We start from the raw sequence: 15,729 nt of genomic DNA, 5'->3' as shown, positions 1-15,729 counted from the left end.
AAGCAGAATATTTTGCATCGTGTTTTCTTTGTGCTTACTGCATCTCTTCCTTGGCAGTTTTTGCATGTCTGTTTATTAACGATGCAAAGACAAGAGAAGTCTGCACAAAGGTATGTTTGAAATTAGGCTTAAGATCCAAAAAAAATTACATTTCTCAGTTTCTAGCCCTAGAACTTCTGTTATTGTTGTGCCAGTCCCTGTGCAGTTCATCCATTGTTCCCCAAGTCTGATGTGGAAGAGCTGCTATTGAATCCACTCAGTGGGTTCCTGTTGTAGTTGAATCCTTGTCATTTAAGTAATGTTAAAAACTGGGGAGGGAGGGGAGGTTATGCAAATGTCTATGGGCAAAGAACATAATTCACTGGCAAATCCTGCCTTTTGTACAAGATGGGCCTGCTAGTGAAGTGTTTTTCTGAGGAAAATGAGGAAAGGTGTTTAGCCCAAATGGCCTAATTTTCTGAAGCCTCCTACCATTACCAGTGGATTCTTTCCTGCACATCAGAACTTGTGCATCATGTCTGAAAGGTTACGTCTAGGACCAGGTCATATTTGCTTCTGTTCATGCAGAGTTTCTTTTAGCGAGAAACCCTTATGTTTGGATGCTTGCCTGTGGGGGTTGGTTGCTCGTGCTTCAGCTTCCATTGGATTTGCTTGTTGGCATACAGCCTGAGCTTTTAATCCTTAAGGACTAATATGGTCTTTGTAGTTGGACAGCAAATCCTGACTACAAAACTGAAAAGAGATTCTTTGGTGGGACCAAATGTCATAGCACAAGGTGATTGTTGATCCAGCACAGGCACATCACAAACTTAGAGGAGCCCACTTGTACTATTCTGAATCAGGCCCCTACCTACATCTCCTCTATCCAGAGTGACAGTCTTGTGCTAAACTCAAAAGTCAAGAAATAGCAGTGGAGCAGGAGCACCTAGCTACAGTATGAGTCTTACTTTATTTCAGTTGCACAAAAGACACCAAAGTTTCTGAGCCTTCCACTAATACCCTAAAATGCCAGCTGTATCATGTGTTGGTTTTTTTTTTTTTTTTTTTACTAAAGGGGAAACAAATGCTGTACTCGGCTGTATAAAATGAAAAACCTTTTCCAAAGAGAATGCAGACCTTTCTCCAGACAGCTATGTGGAAGCAGGACATTGCTGAGTTTGTTCTCTCAACAATCCTGTTTGTTCTAAAACATGTAGACTGTCAGCCTCTGCAAAAATGAGGACAGCCATTCACTGTCAGGGTGACTATTAAATGTAAGTGTAGAAATGGAAGCCAGTCTGTTAGACAAATTCTGATTGTTTCAGCCACTGTTTTGATTTTTTTTTTCCCATTTTCTGTAAGCCCTGTTCTGCCTGGGGTGAGAGAGGATGTGGAGATAGCAGCTGGTGGCAACTATCAAGCCTTTGACCTGCTTTGGAACAGAGGAACAGCAGGAATAGCCTGGATGGATTGTCACAAGCTCCTGACTTCCATGATCCCCAAACTCTGTTCTTCAGCGCCACTGTACAGACTGTGGTAACCTCAAAAGGAAATTAGGCTGTATGTGAGAACGCAAATTAAAGCAAAAAACCAAACAAAGCCCCAAACAAAACAAAATCCAAAGTCCAAGTATTGCTATGTTACAGGCTCTGAGTATTTCAGTGCTAGTTCAAGCCCTGACCAAATGTGGCTCCTCAAGCCTCATTAGTCTTAAAGGTTTCCAATTTAAGCATGAACGTGCTTTGGAGCCCTAGCTGGCAGTTCCTGGAAAGCAGCAGGTTTCACTTCACCATGACTGGCAGTATACCTGCTGTACAGTGGAAACATAGCTTCGTGAGGCTGGGTATAGAGGTGGAGAACTAACGTGACCAGGAGTTCCTCACAAGGCTGTCTTGCAGGCTGTCTTTTGCTTTCCCACTTTAGCAGTGTGATTTAATCCTGCTTGCCTGTTCCATTTCTGCCATGCTTGTACACAACATTGGCCTTCTACTGGTTTCTACTGTCAGCCAGAAAGTAACAGCAGCTGTTCTGTGGAATAGCATCAGTAAATCCTAAATGAGATCTTTAACTGGCAATGAGTAAATGGAGAGGTAAAGGGCGTCACAAATCCAGTTGGAGATGGAAGTTGTTTTGTAGAAAGCTGGACAAATGACAAAATTATAGATCCACAACAGATGTTTGGGCATCTCTGTTCCTCTCTAAATGCTTTTGCTCTTCATCATTAGAGCTTCTCAGAGTGAGGCTAACTGCCTCAAAATCTTGCTTAAGAAACTTATTACAATAAGTTGCCAAAGCTGTGAGATTCCTCAAGCTGGAATTCAATTTTTTGAAGCTACCTTTCAAAGCAGAGAATCGAAGAATTTGTCTTGCTGCCCGTGTCACTGCAGCTACTGTTTCATGGCTTTGGCAAAAGGAAGGATCTGCTGATCAAACCTTTTGCCTATGATAAATTTAGCTATGGCTGTCTCTGCAATGGAAGCATACTGAGGAGAAAAAGATGCCTTCCTTGTGACCAGGAGTAGAATGGTGCAGTTACCTGGCTGGGCTGAAAACAAGCCAGTTCTCATACATGCTTGTGCTAAGAGTGTAAAGCTCTTCAGAGAGGCCTGGAAATTATGCTAATCAGTGAAGGAATCATAGAAGTGTAGAACAGCTTAAGTTGGAAGGGACCTGTAAGTACCATCATGTCTCACTGCGTTGTCCTTGTGGGACTGCCTAGAAATGTTGATGACAGGAGATCCATTCTTCCAGCTCACATACCTCAGCTTCTGAGGGTATGTGGGAGCAGGTATCTGAAGTCAAGTCCTTCACCTCATCTGCATTGCTATCAGTGGTGAAATGCATAGCTGTCAAGTGAGATTTTTACTGTGGCAAATCTGTGTTGGCTATTCCTTTGTCCTGCAAGTGTTCAGGATTGAATTCCAATAGGAAGCGTTCCTTCTTCTCTCTGGGGACTAAGCTAGAAGGAACCTAGCTCCTGCTTCCCTGGATCTTCCTTTTATTCAAAGTTGTATCATTGGTTGGGTACATCAGACTTTTTCCAGTCATTGGTGCCCTCCCATGATAAACATGATATTTTTCTCATGGATGACAGATAATCTCATACTCACACTGGCCAACTATTTCAACAGCTCTGAGTGGGTCCCATCACATCCCTGCGGACTTGAATGCATCCAGTTTTGAGGTGGACCCTGAGGTTGCTTCTTCCTGGTAGCCACCTTTCTCCTTTTCAGAGCACACACTGAGGTCTGGGAGCAGTCCTGCATGTGAATACCAAGGCCAAAAAGTGATGAGTACATCAGCTTTTTCTATCACTTAGTGCCAGTTTGTTTCTCCCATTTACCAACAGGCCCCAACTTTTCCTGGAGAAATTGAAGAGAACAAAATTGCATTGTGCACTGTTAGAAGTACCTGAAGCACTGCTGTTTCTCTCTTAGTGCAGAGGCAGTAGAAGAAAATTGGTTTATTTTTTGTGCCAAAGTTGCCTGGGACTTCCAGGAAGTATAGTGCATTTGAGGAACATGCTTCACTTTCAGTCTCCTGAACTTACTTTGTTCCAGAAGTACTGAAACATGTAGCTGTAATAATAATTCTATCCTGATGAGATTTGGCTGCAGGTTCATGAAGTTCTACAGTCCATGATACACACCAGCTCTCTGTGAGCCAAGCTGAGAGACACACACAACATAGAAGCCATGCCTAGCTGGTTTGCTTTCCCACTCTACAGGTTAGCTGACAGCTGAGTATAGAGCCTATAGAACCATTGGCATCTGCCATGGGGTAATGGCCTCTTGGTTCAGACTGTGAGCAATCAGCCTTTTGGTGTCTATGAGTTAGACCAGTCGCTTCTGATTACTCTTAGAGAAAGACAGAAGTCTGAAGTGCAGTTTATCCCAGACACCAAAAGGGATTTCTCCTTGGCTACCCAGAAATGCCTGTCATTCCAGATTGCTTGGGCACTGTGGTTGCCAGCAAGTCTGTTCCACATGAATGAGTGAGTCATCTGTATTTAGCAACCCCTCAAAACTGCTTATCTACCTCCTTCAGGCTGGGCTGTCAGAGGACCTGACTACCTGAGAGTGTCAGCCAGGTCTCAGTGTTTGCCTGTGGATTTGCTTTACTCTGCAGAACACTAAAATAGGAAGGGGAGACATCTCCTCAGATAGCCAGGGGGTAAATATTTAGGCCAAATAAATATTCCCACATGTCTATGCTGTGATCTGCATGCTCTGAAGACAGGTCAGAAATAACATAGATTTCTAGACTGTCATCTTTAACCTTTTTGCCTTTCTGCAGCCTGTGCAGGGCCTGTACAGAACTCAGGGGCTTGCTGCATGTGCAGTCTCTGAAGATCTATCATATATCCACAGACCTGCATGAGGTGAAGTGCTGGCTTGCTGTTGCTCTGCTGGGCTCTCAGTATCATTATTAGTGCAGAGACACTAGAGGTGACAGTTGGACCCAGGTGCAAGCCCACAAGGCAGGCAAAGTGGTTTCAGGATAGGGAATTTCTGTGGAAAAGTAGCTGCAGCCAAATAAGGTGAAGTGTAAGGTACTTAGAATCTTTCTACAGATTTCTCAACAATATGTTTAGAGGTGGAAAACTGTCCCTTTAGCTGAGTATTTTTTATAATCTTCATGAAGAATCCACTTCCAAGCAGTCAAAACCCAAATCTTTACTTCATTCAGCAGCAGACTATGTTGTGCCTCAGTTTACAACTACAGAAACAGCTGTGTTATATATAAATGTAAAATGGAAACATCAAGGTAAGGAGAGGGTTAAGAACACATCTAGCAGGTCATATGTGTGCATATTTAATACTTTCTTAAGCATTAAAAATGACAATAATGCCCCCAAAAGGCTAACTAGGTACATCTTTGCAACCAGCAGTTACTGCAGTCTACTACACTGCTTAGTCACCACCACTGCCCACTGCAAAGGGGAAGGATATGTATCAGTATTAGCAGTAGTAAAAGGTAAAAGAACACTTCTAGAGTTCAATATAGCAGTCTGCTGCATTTGTTTCTTAGACTGCTAGATGCAGTGCCAGCAGGGTGGGTAGGAGAAGGCACTGGGTACCAGGCTTGACCCTAGCATGAGTGCCATTAGGAAGAAGCTCTCTGCTGTGAGGGTGGTGGAACACCCGAACAGATTGCTTAAGGAGGTGGTGGAGGCCCCATCCCTGGGCACGTTCACGGTCAGCCTTGATGGGGCTCTGAGCAGCCTTGTGTAGTTGGGGATGTCCCTGCTTACTGGAGAGAGGTTGGACGAGACGACCTCTAGAGGTCCCTTCCAGCCCAGCGTATTCTCTGATGCTATGAGAAGCTGGGAGGCAAGGCAGGCGCCGTGACCTGCCGGGCCAGAGCTCCAGCAGCAGGTGGCAGAGCAGCACTGCCAAGTGCAGCAGCTCTCGCTCCGGCTTTTCCCACTCTTTGCAGCTGATTGCCCTACCCAGACCAGGAATTATTTCAGTTTCGAAATTATTTACCTGCTGCCGTGTGTGACGGCACCTGCAGCACAGACCCTACCAAGGGCAGTTTACAGTCCTGGCCAAACATAGCTGATATCTCTGTTAGGTCTGTACCTGCCACCCAACTCTTCTGCTGCTCTTCAACTCCCCAGCACTGTCAGTGAGTGTGGTCCCACAGAACAGGGCAGTGAGTGTGTCCACCAGAGAAGACCATTCGAAAGGGAGGTGACTACAATGTGTCAGATCAGCATATCACCACGCCAGCACTGACAGTTCTTTCTATTACCTAATGTATTGGAAAGGGTCACCAAGTGGGCCACCAATGAAGCAGGCAAATATAAATGCAGAGCTGAAAAGGCAGGCAGTGTCAGATATATGCAGTCTCAAATTTTTCCTGTAGTTCTATTCCTGTGTTTAAGGGCAAGTCCATAACAATCTTGCCTAACAAAAGCAGACAAAGTGATGCTTGATCAAACGTGACTTGAAGATAGAGTGATGCATCTTCAGTTTGCCAGGCAGAAGAAAGGAGCTGATGGAAGAAGATGCGTGGTCTGGAGCTTTGGCACCTGTGGTCAGTGTAGGAGTTGAACAGTGCTCAGAGAATCAATTAGGGGCTTGATCAATTAAGGAAAACCTCAAAGCTGAAAAGAGTGGAGGTTTGTACAGTGGCTTTAATACTGAAACAAAATATCACCAAATGAACATTTGTCAGAGGACCAGCTCACAAATCACTTACCACCAAAACAAGTTAAATCAATTCCTCTTTGTCATGGTGAGCAAAAGTTGATTTATTAATGTCAGGTTAACAGGGTCACTGACAGCAGAAGTAAAATCTGCTATGTATCACAAGGCAGCAAAATCAATTGTACGAAGAGCTAGAACCCAGGAGAGTTCCTGACCCTACCCTGATCACCACAACAGCACAGAGAACGTCACAGCTGGACTGTGCAGGAGTCAATGACCAGCTGAGCCAACACAGGACTGATAGGAAGGAAAGGTCTTTCAAGGTGGTTTGATTACACTGCTTAGCAGAGAAGTGCTTTTGGATTTTGCAGTCTTCTATCACAGCTGACTGGTTTGGTTATGCTAGTCCTGTAGTGACAATGTGGGCAAGGCCCCAAGGGCAATGAGGAATGTGCCATCAGCAGATTGCTTGAGGAGTGCAGGGACAGCACCTAACCCAGAAGACAATGCCCAGTCTGACTTAAGTCCTTCTGCACAGGAGATGACTGTGTAAAGTGAGGCTTGCCTAGTACATGCACTATCCAACAATTCTTGTTCTCTTTCTCACAGATGGTCAGAGCCACCAAAGAGGAAGGGCTTCCAGGCACAGTAGTCTCCCTTAATAATGTTGTCATTTCATCCTCTCACACACAGCATTTCTGGCAGGGCAGTGGAGAGGCTGACCACAATCAGTGATTCTAGCCATCATCTCAGTGTCCTCCCAGAACAGTTCATCCTGCTCCCAAAATACACCACTGTACATATCATCTTGAGCTGGAGGTCATTTCTCTTAGCTGTATCCTCCAGGTCTGCTCTCCAATTCCAGTCTCTTTTCAAGAATCTCATAAAAGCCTATGACTCTGGGAAATCTGCTGTTTGCTCATCTCTGACTGGAAAAGACCTTAAGATCATTGAGTCCAAATATAACCCAACATCTCCCTGTATACAAGTGTTATGCCATGTCCTTAGGCTCCTCATCCAAATATCTTTATACACCTCCAGGGATGGTGACTCCACCACTATCCTGGGCAGACTGTTCCAATGACCCTTTTGATGGAGAAATTTTTCCTAGTATCTAAACTTGCCCTTGGTGCAACCTGAGTTCATTTCCTCTTACTTGTTATTAGGGAGAAGAGACCAGTCCTCACCTCACTCCAACCTCCTTTCAGGTAGCTGTAGAGAGTGATGAGGTCTCCCCTTGGCCTCGTTTTCTCCAGGCTGAACAACCCCAGCTGTCTCAGCATCTCCTCAAAAGACTTTTGTTCAAGACCCCTCACCAGCCTTGCTGCCCTTCTCTGGACACTCCCCAGCACCTCAGTGTGCTTTCTGTAGTGATGGGGAAGAAAAGCAGAAGTGTAAGACTTCAAGTGAATAGTTACAGAATGTGAATTTGCCTTCCTAGCTTTCATTGCTTTTGAACATGAGGATGTCTCTCTGCTTTGGCACTGGGTTGTGAAGCTCACATTAAATCATTACACTTTAGGTTATTAGATTATGATGGCACCATAAAAAATGTTATACTTCTAAGAGGGATTACTATATAAATCATCATTATCTTAACTCACAGTGCTTTGATTTCTCCATAGAAACCAGGATCTGAAACAAATAGCCTTTTAAAGAGATAAACTGTGTTGTATTTTGGCTTCTCTTTTAGGTAGAAGACAATAGTTTAAAATTCTTCAGCTCTAAAATTCTTCTTCACCTTGATCTAACAAGCGCTGTAGTAACAACAATGCACTTACTGGGATGTGTATTGTAAAAGAACACTTTGAAGTTGGAATCCTACACCTAAAAATCTTCCTCCTGTATTTTTATATGGGTTTGTCCATTGTTGCATGATGTACCAAATCTCTGATTAATGCCCAGGAGGTGCTCGTGCAGCATGCAGTCGTTATTTATCCATTTAACTCCTTCTTTTGCTCCACTGTCTTCCTCCTTTGTTATCAATACTTGCCCTTTCAACAGAACCACAGCTCAAATGTCCACCAGCAGCCAGATTGTGAGTACTTGGGGTGGATTGCCCTTTAGAGATGTGCTGACAGTGTGCCCACCTGCCACCCACAGCCCAAAAGGTCTGATCTCAAAGGTTTGTTAGAAGAGCAGCCTAGAGCCAGTGCTGAGTCACACGTCTGCCTCACAAGCCCGGCAGGGTTGGTGCTATGCCAGTCTGATGCTTTGCCAAAATCATGTTCTGCACACTATAACTGGCCATTCATCAAGTGCAAATGATAGTATCCTGATGGTTTAGTCAGGTTTATTTGATCACAGAAGACAGGTTTTTTTCTTTGTGTGCTGTAAAGTGGAACAATTTCCTGTTTGCTGTACAACATGATCACAGTTTCCATGACTCTTTTGCAATCCATACCACCACATTACACCTCAGATAACACCTACCTTACAGTCACTGCTACATGCCAGCAGATTTTTATGGGAGAATTTTCCTTGATTTTATGTAGCTGTTACTTTATTTATCACAGTGCTGCCCTAGTACTTTTTTTTTTCTCATAAATTTTATCATTTCCTTTCTTAGATAAGGAAAAGTTTCTCCTGTCTCTTATTACCTGAGAGGATGGTAAAGTGTCATGCTAAAAAAATTGTTGAAGGAAATAATTCAGGCCACTCTTCTTTCAGGCCACTCTTCTGTGGGCTGCTCTTTGTTTCCCAGTGACCCCTGCTGAGACACGTCCCTGGGTGGCATATCTCACCAAAGTTAAGGTCAGAAGGTCATCAAATTTGGCTTGATGCATGTCAAAGGCATTTAAATTTCACTCAGGAATGTCTTATGTGTTACATATTAGGTTTTCAGGTGGTAAAACTACACCTTTGTCTGGTGCTTAACAAGACTGACCTCTCTCTTTACCCCCAAGAGAATTACTATTTCTTGCTCTCCCCAAGCACAAGAAGTCTGGAGTTCAAAGACCCCATGGCTGCATATATACAAAGCAGAGCCAGGTACACACTGCAACTGGGTCCAAGTGGAACAGTTTATTCCTGTCCACACCACATAGTGCTTAGATTTGTATCTCTCCTGAGCAGTGAAGTTTCTGGGCTCCTAAGACACACTTTGGAGTTCAGTGTGTCTGAAATAGAAGTGCTGTGTTGCAACCCAACAGGGGCATAGTTTGATAACATGGCCTGGGTGTGTTGCATGCTTTCAGGAGTCACTTGAGGGTACAAAGTGCTGGGATAATGATAGAGGACAGTGTAGGGTGGAGAAGGCAACCCTGGCACTGTTTGGTCCCTAATGACTATTGGGGAGGGTCCTTGCAGTCTGCTATCTTCTAAACTGGGCCTATAATGGGCTAACTGGGACAGACCAAACCCATGCACATACTGACAGTCAGTACAGTCCTTTAGGCTGCTGCTTCTCTCTGCTATTGAGCAGCATACCTATAGCTGTAACAGCTCTGATTTGGGGAGAAGGTGATTCCAGATTATATAAGAACCAATCCCAAAGGCAGGAAGATGTGGCACATCTCTTCACCCTGAATTCACCAACCCATGAAGGAGCTAGATGCCTTCCTGGCAGACATATATGCAAGCATTTTGTTGACTAAGGGTGTTTTTGATTTGAATGAAAAGGTTTTTGAATAACTGAAAAATGATTTTGTCTTTTCCCCTTAGAAGCACCAACACTGAAGGACTAACCTATGTTTATCACAGGAGATTCCCTGAGTCTGTAAAAAACTGCTAGACAAGAAACTAGCTGCATGTAGAATCCTCTGGGATGGCAGAAGAAGCTAATTTCAGTCAAGCTATACTGACAAAAAAAGAAGGAACACTATCATTGATCAAGCAAAAACATAGAGGAAACTTGTTTGTTTGTTTGTTTCCTTTTCACAATGGCTTTGTCACAACCATTAAAACTGCTTGACATTTAAAAATAATCATTATCTTTTAATATGTGTAATATCTACAGAGAGTCACAGAGTGGGTGAGATGGGAAGGAAGCCCTGGGGGTCATCTTGTCCAACTTCCCTGCTCAAGCAGGGCTACTTCCAGCCCAAGACTGTGCCTAGATCATGTCTAGAATATCATAACAGCAGCATAAATATTTTCTCCTGACATTCATGCATGACTTTGCCTTATAATTTCAACACTGGCTCTTTCTAAAACCGAAGCTTTTTTTTTTGTCAGCTCCAGCCAAGCTCTTTATGACTCTTTGATTAAGATTAGTAACTCCAGCAGCCCTGATCTCAGGAGCCTGTGTCCTCCTTGACTCCATGTTAGAGATCTCAGACAGCATATTTACCTATTTGTGGCCTATTGCTTGCTTAAAAAAAATATGTTCATACAAATATTTTCAATTCTTTTGTTTGAGAAATCAATTTTGGAGAAATATGGAGTCTATTATGGTCTAGATTGGTCTTCCTGAATCTGCCAGTTCCTTGAAAATACTGTTAACAGACTGTGAACTGCCTTTTGGGATCCTTGGCAATGCAGTCTTTCTTTTTAGTCTTTCTTTTCTGATAATTTTTAAAGCCCGACTTTGCCAGTGTGTCCTGAATTCCCCAGTTGATACTCATCTCCAGTTTGACTCATGACACCCACACAGCTGTCACATCTGTGACCAAATCTAACCTGTGAACTAGCAGGAAGCCAACAGAAATTAATATTTCAGTAACTAACCCTGGTCCTGTCCATGACTATAGTTATTCATTAAAAAGGGAGAGATTCTTCTTTATGAAAGCACACAGCACTCTTCCTGGCTTTCTCATATGCTCAATGGCTCTGCTGCAGATTTCAGCCCAGTTTGCCATGCCTTAGATTGTGAAAAGTGAGCCTTGAATATTGAACATGAGAACGGAGTTAAAGTGCAAGGAGGACACTGAGTTACTGGAGCAGGTCCAGAGAAGGGCAACGAAGCTGGTGAAGGGCCAAGAGAACAAGTCTTATGAAGAGTGGCTGAGGGAACTGGGGTGGTTTAGTCTGCAGAAGAGGAGGCTGAAGGGAGATCTTACTGCTCTCTACCACTCCCTCAAAGGAGGTTGGAGTGAGGTGGAGGTTGGTCTTTTCGCCCTAGTATCAAGTGATAGAACAAGAGGAAATGGCCTCACATTGTGCCATGAGAGGTTTAGTTTGGACATTAAGAAAAAAATTCTTACTGAAAGAGTGGTCAGGCATTGGAACAGGCATTAGAACAGGCTGCCCAGAGAGGTGGTGGAGTCACTTTCCCTGGAAGTGTTCAAAAAAGGTATAGATGTGACACTTTGGGACGTGGTTTAATGTTCATGAAGATATAAAAGTGGAGTACAGCCTTGAGGTCCTACTTCTGAATAAGCAACAACAGAAATCCAAAGTGGGGAAGAGCTGTGGTATATTTCAGCAATCATGGCACAGCAAGGTGGTTAATACAAGTATTGAGGTGAAATATGTGATGGCAATGCCAAGCTAGATTATAGGTTAAAAAGCATCATTAATTTTGCAACAGGTTTCCTTTGCAAGTAGGTCAGGAGAGTATATGCTAACCTTAACCCATCCCAGCTCCAGGATTGTGACCTTCAGCTGCATGGGATTCATAAGAGTAATTGATGCCAGTAAGAAAATGTCCCTTCATTTCAGGGGGCCCAGTATTCATATGAAGGAATCTGATTTTCATTAATTTGAATTTCACTATCCCCTGCAAATCATTGAATCACCAACCTGAAGTCCTGCTGCTTTAGACATGGTACAATATCCATCCATCCATCCATGTTCTCTCTTGTAGAAGGAATGATTGCATCAGGATACTCCAAAGAACTGCTGTAAAAGATAAATTTGCAATTTAAAACAGGTCAAGAGCTCTCGTTTTCTAGAAAACTGCTCAAATTAAGTAACAATAGACATAAGGCCAAACTCAGCCTTTGAACTGCTTGATACTGTGAGGAAGGCATTTCCTTGCAGAGCTGAGCTGTTGGGCTCTTTGTTTAGAGAACAGTAAGGAAGCCTAGCATGCAGTATTTGATGTGAGATAGATTTAATCTTCACTAATGAGTCAACAGGGGCTTCACTAGAAGACTGTACATTGAATTAATATATTTCCATCTTTTCTATCCATGCTTTATGGCCAGCAGCACTCAGTTTTGAAGCCTTGTGATTAAATGTGACCTGCCAGTTCTGTGGACATTACCACAGACCTTTAAAATTACTCTTAAATGGGCATCCCACTTTAACAAGATCCCCTTGTAAATAGGGAAAATGAACCCAGCTAGGTGTGCCTTTTGGGAAGTTTAATAAAAGATCTTAGTACAAAAATGATGAAACACTTACCAGCAATCCTAACATGTTCTTTCTGCTTTTTGGTGTTTCTTTAATTTTATTGAAACTTGCTTTCTTGTGAGAGTTCTTAATTTTAATACATGTGAGAAGACACTTTAAAAAGATTAAAGCACATGCACAAAAACAAACAAACACCAAACCGACTCAAGCAAAAAAAAAAAAAAATTCTATTCTTAAAAATGCTGAAATCCACCCTTTTTTGCACTTACTTTCACTAAAGCAGTAACTATTTTGGTGTTTAAAAAAGAGACAGTTGAACTGGACCAGGAGAGAAGCTGTTCCAAACCACTTCTGCTTACTAATGTGCTTTCTCTAAACTCTCCTGTTTGTTCTTCTTATCCTTGATTATTCTTCTCCTCCTTGTTCTTCTTATCCTTGATTACTCTCCTCCCCACTTCCTTTCCAAGAGGGACTTTGCATTTCCTGGCTCATAGTTTATCTTTTGAAGTAAATTTATAGAAAGAGGAAAAACTACATGTTGTTAACAAATCAGGAAGTATTAACTAATTAGCAACTGGAAAAAAAAGGAAGAGAAATGAAGCAAGACGTGGCTGCTGGTAAGATCAGGATCCATAGGTCAAAGCCACTCAGAGGGTCTTGACGTCAGTATGATCTACAGCTGCAGGAGGTTGTATAAGGTAGCAAAAAGATTTTTTTTCCCAGGCAGTTGTTTCCTGAAAGTAGCATGGAGTCTTTATATTAATCTTGAGAACAAGGAGTGGTTACTTTTTGTCTCTTTGATGTTTGTATTTGCTCTTTGTGGCATTTACTGTAAGAGGAAGGAAATTCAAAACAGGTACTGTGGTGGAAATGCCCTAAGTAAAGTAGTGGAGATAGATGTAGAGTCATGCTCTACCTGTTCACCAAAGGTCTGGTACTCTTCTGTTAGCTGAAAAAAAACACTGTTTATCTTAGAACATGGTTTGGTTTAACTGTCTGTATTATTTCATCTGCTTGATAGAATTCGTCAGGTACAGGGTTATTTTTGTCTTTAAATTGCAGATCTCTAAAAATACGTTCATTTGGACTAAGCTTTCAGAGACCCAGGAGAAAATTATGATGACACTCCTGTCTCGTCTCCAGAAGACAGACTGTAGAACAGTGTCTGAAGGATACAGTGACTCTAGGATACAGGAAACAACCAAAGCAGTATCTTGTTAGTAAAAGACAAGCAGAAGATAAAAATTGATATTAATGGAGAGAATCTCATTTTAGGGAGAATTTCTATGGCTAAGGCTTGTAGAATACTCTAACCTGGGCTTTGTTCCAGCAATGATGCATTCTTGATGTTATCATTCTGAGAAACAGACTCAGCAACTGAACTAGAGGAGGAAGAATTTTGTTATTTCCACACCTTCATCCTCTTCTGTTTTGAGTCAGCTGTGCACCTGTGGGCCCTTTGTGAGTGCAGCATTTCTGAAAGCACATTTAAATGCTGTCAGAGAACAAAAGGCAGTGACTTTTCTCTCTAAATAATTTATTTGTTAGTTTGTTGCTACCTGTACTCAGTGTCTCTCATGAGACCCCACCTCAACTACTGCTTCCAGTTTTGGTGTCCCCATCACAAGAAGGACACAGAACTGTTGGAGAGGAAGGCCACAAAGATGACCCAAGGGCTGGAATACCTCTGCTATGAGGATAGGCTGAGAGAGCTGGGGTTGTTCTGCCTATAAAAGAGAAGGCTTCAGGGGGACCTTAGAGCTGCCTTCCAACACTTGAAGGCATCCTACAGGAAGGCTGCAGAGGGACTTTTCATAAGGATGTCCAGAGACAGGACAAGAGGCAATGGTTTTAAACTGAGGGAGAGTAGGCTTAAAGTGGATCTTAGGAAGTTCTTCAGTATGAGGGTGGTGAGACTCTGGAATAGGCTGCCCAGGGATGCTGTGGATGCCTTCTCACTGGGGGTGTTGAAGGCCAGGCTGGATGAGGCCTTGAGCAGCTGAGTCTAGTTGAGAGGTGTCCCTGCCAAGGTGGGGAGGTTGGAGTAGATGATCTCTAAGGTCCCTTCCAACCTAAGCCATCCTATGATTCTATGATTCTCATTTGAACATTGACACCTATTAAAAGCTCAACAAGTAGCAATGTGAGTGCTTTCCTCACTCTTATACAGTGTAGCTTATGTCCTAGAAACTGTGGTCAACTCCTGTCCTTTACAAGGAGTTATTCTACAACTAAGAAACATTTGATTTTATATCTTTTATTTTAAGGTGGAGTGTGAGAGTCTACACCAAATGATACTCATTGCACAATGTTGAACTATCACATTTCTGAATCTGCTTTTTAAAGGGTGTGATCTGAGTTGATGAAAGCTCTTATTCAAGAATGCCTGGGTCTGAATCCAGTAAAAAGAGACAGAAATGGCTACTCTAGTTTGTGCTAGCTCTTGGTAACTCCCAGGGCCTGTTACACCAGCTGAGAACTGACTGCACAGGCAAAGCATTTTTCTGTTCCTTTACCCAGAAGATGGAGTTGGGGAAAAGAGCTCTCAGGAAGGAAATGTCTATCCTGAAGCTAGAGACAGGCAAAGAATCACCCACATTATTGCTGTGTTGGTCCTTAAAGCAATCTGCTCTTGCCACTGGATTTACAGTAATATCTGTTTACATTTCTATTTTTCCCTCACTCCCTAAATTCTCCTTCAATTATGAACTCCCTAAGATCCTCATGCACGGATGCTGCTTCAGTCATAGTGGGCAGCATAGTCACAGTCATAGTTTTCTCCTACTGCAGGAAAAGAGATTTACTAACAATTGCCCTGTGACCAGCAAAGTACCTGAATTGTCAGGAGTTGGCATAAATCAGAAAAATCGTTTTTCCTTTCAGAAAAGGTCTTGAAGCAATAGAACATTATCAGGATCTGAACAAAGAATCTAGTTGTCAGAAGAGAAAGGAGTGCATTTTGTATGGAAAGACTTTGGCAAGAAAGAAGAAAAAAATAGCAAAGAGGGTTTGGTCCTCAGCCCAACAAAAGTTCAATGGAGGAGCTATGCTTTGCTTACAGCTGCCTGATGAAGGGCTTGGGTTTTCTGAGCTTCAAGAATGAAATCAGATGTGAAGGGTGAATAGAAAGAAGATCATTGCTTTTTGGAAATGGGACCATTTCTAAATGATCTTTACTTCCTTATTTCTGTCCTGAAAACAAAACAAAAAAACAACAGAATGTTAAAAACTCCACCTGAAGACTCTCTTTGCTTCTGCTGGTTTACATCAGTCAGCTCTACACCTGAGACCATCAGTAAATCAGAAGACTCTACTGTTAAACGTCAGTCTGAGGGGTTACTACTAGATCCAGGGATAA

Source organism: Indicator indicator, chromosome 23 (assembly GCF_027791375.1).
Source record: "Indicator indicator isolate 239-I01 chromosome 23, UM_Iind_1.1, whole genome shotgun sequence".
Lineage (NCBI taxonomy): Eukaryota > Metazoa > Chordata > Aves > Piciformes > Indicatoridae > Indicator > Indicator indicator.
The sequence above is the reverse complement of the archived record's forward strand: the minus strand, read 5'-3'. Positions refer to the sequence as shown.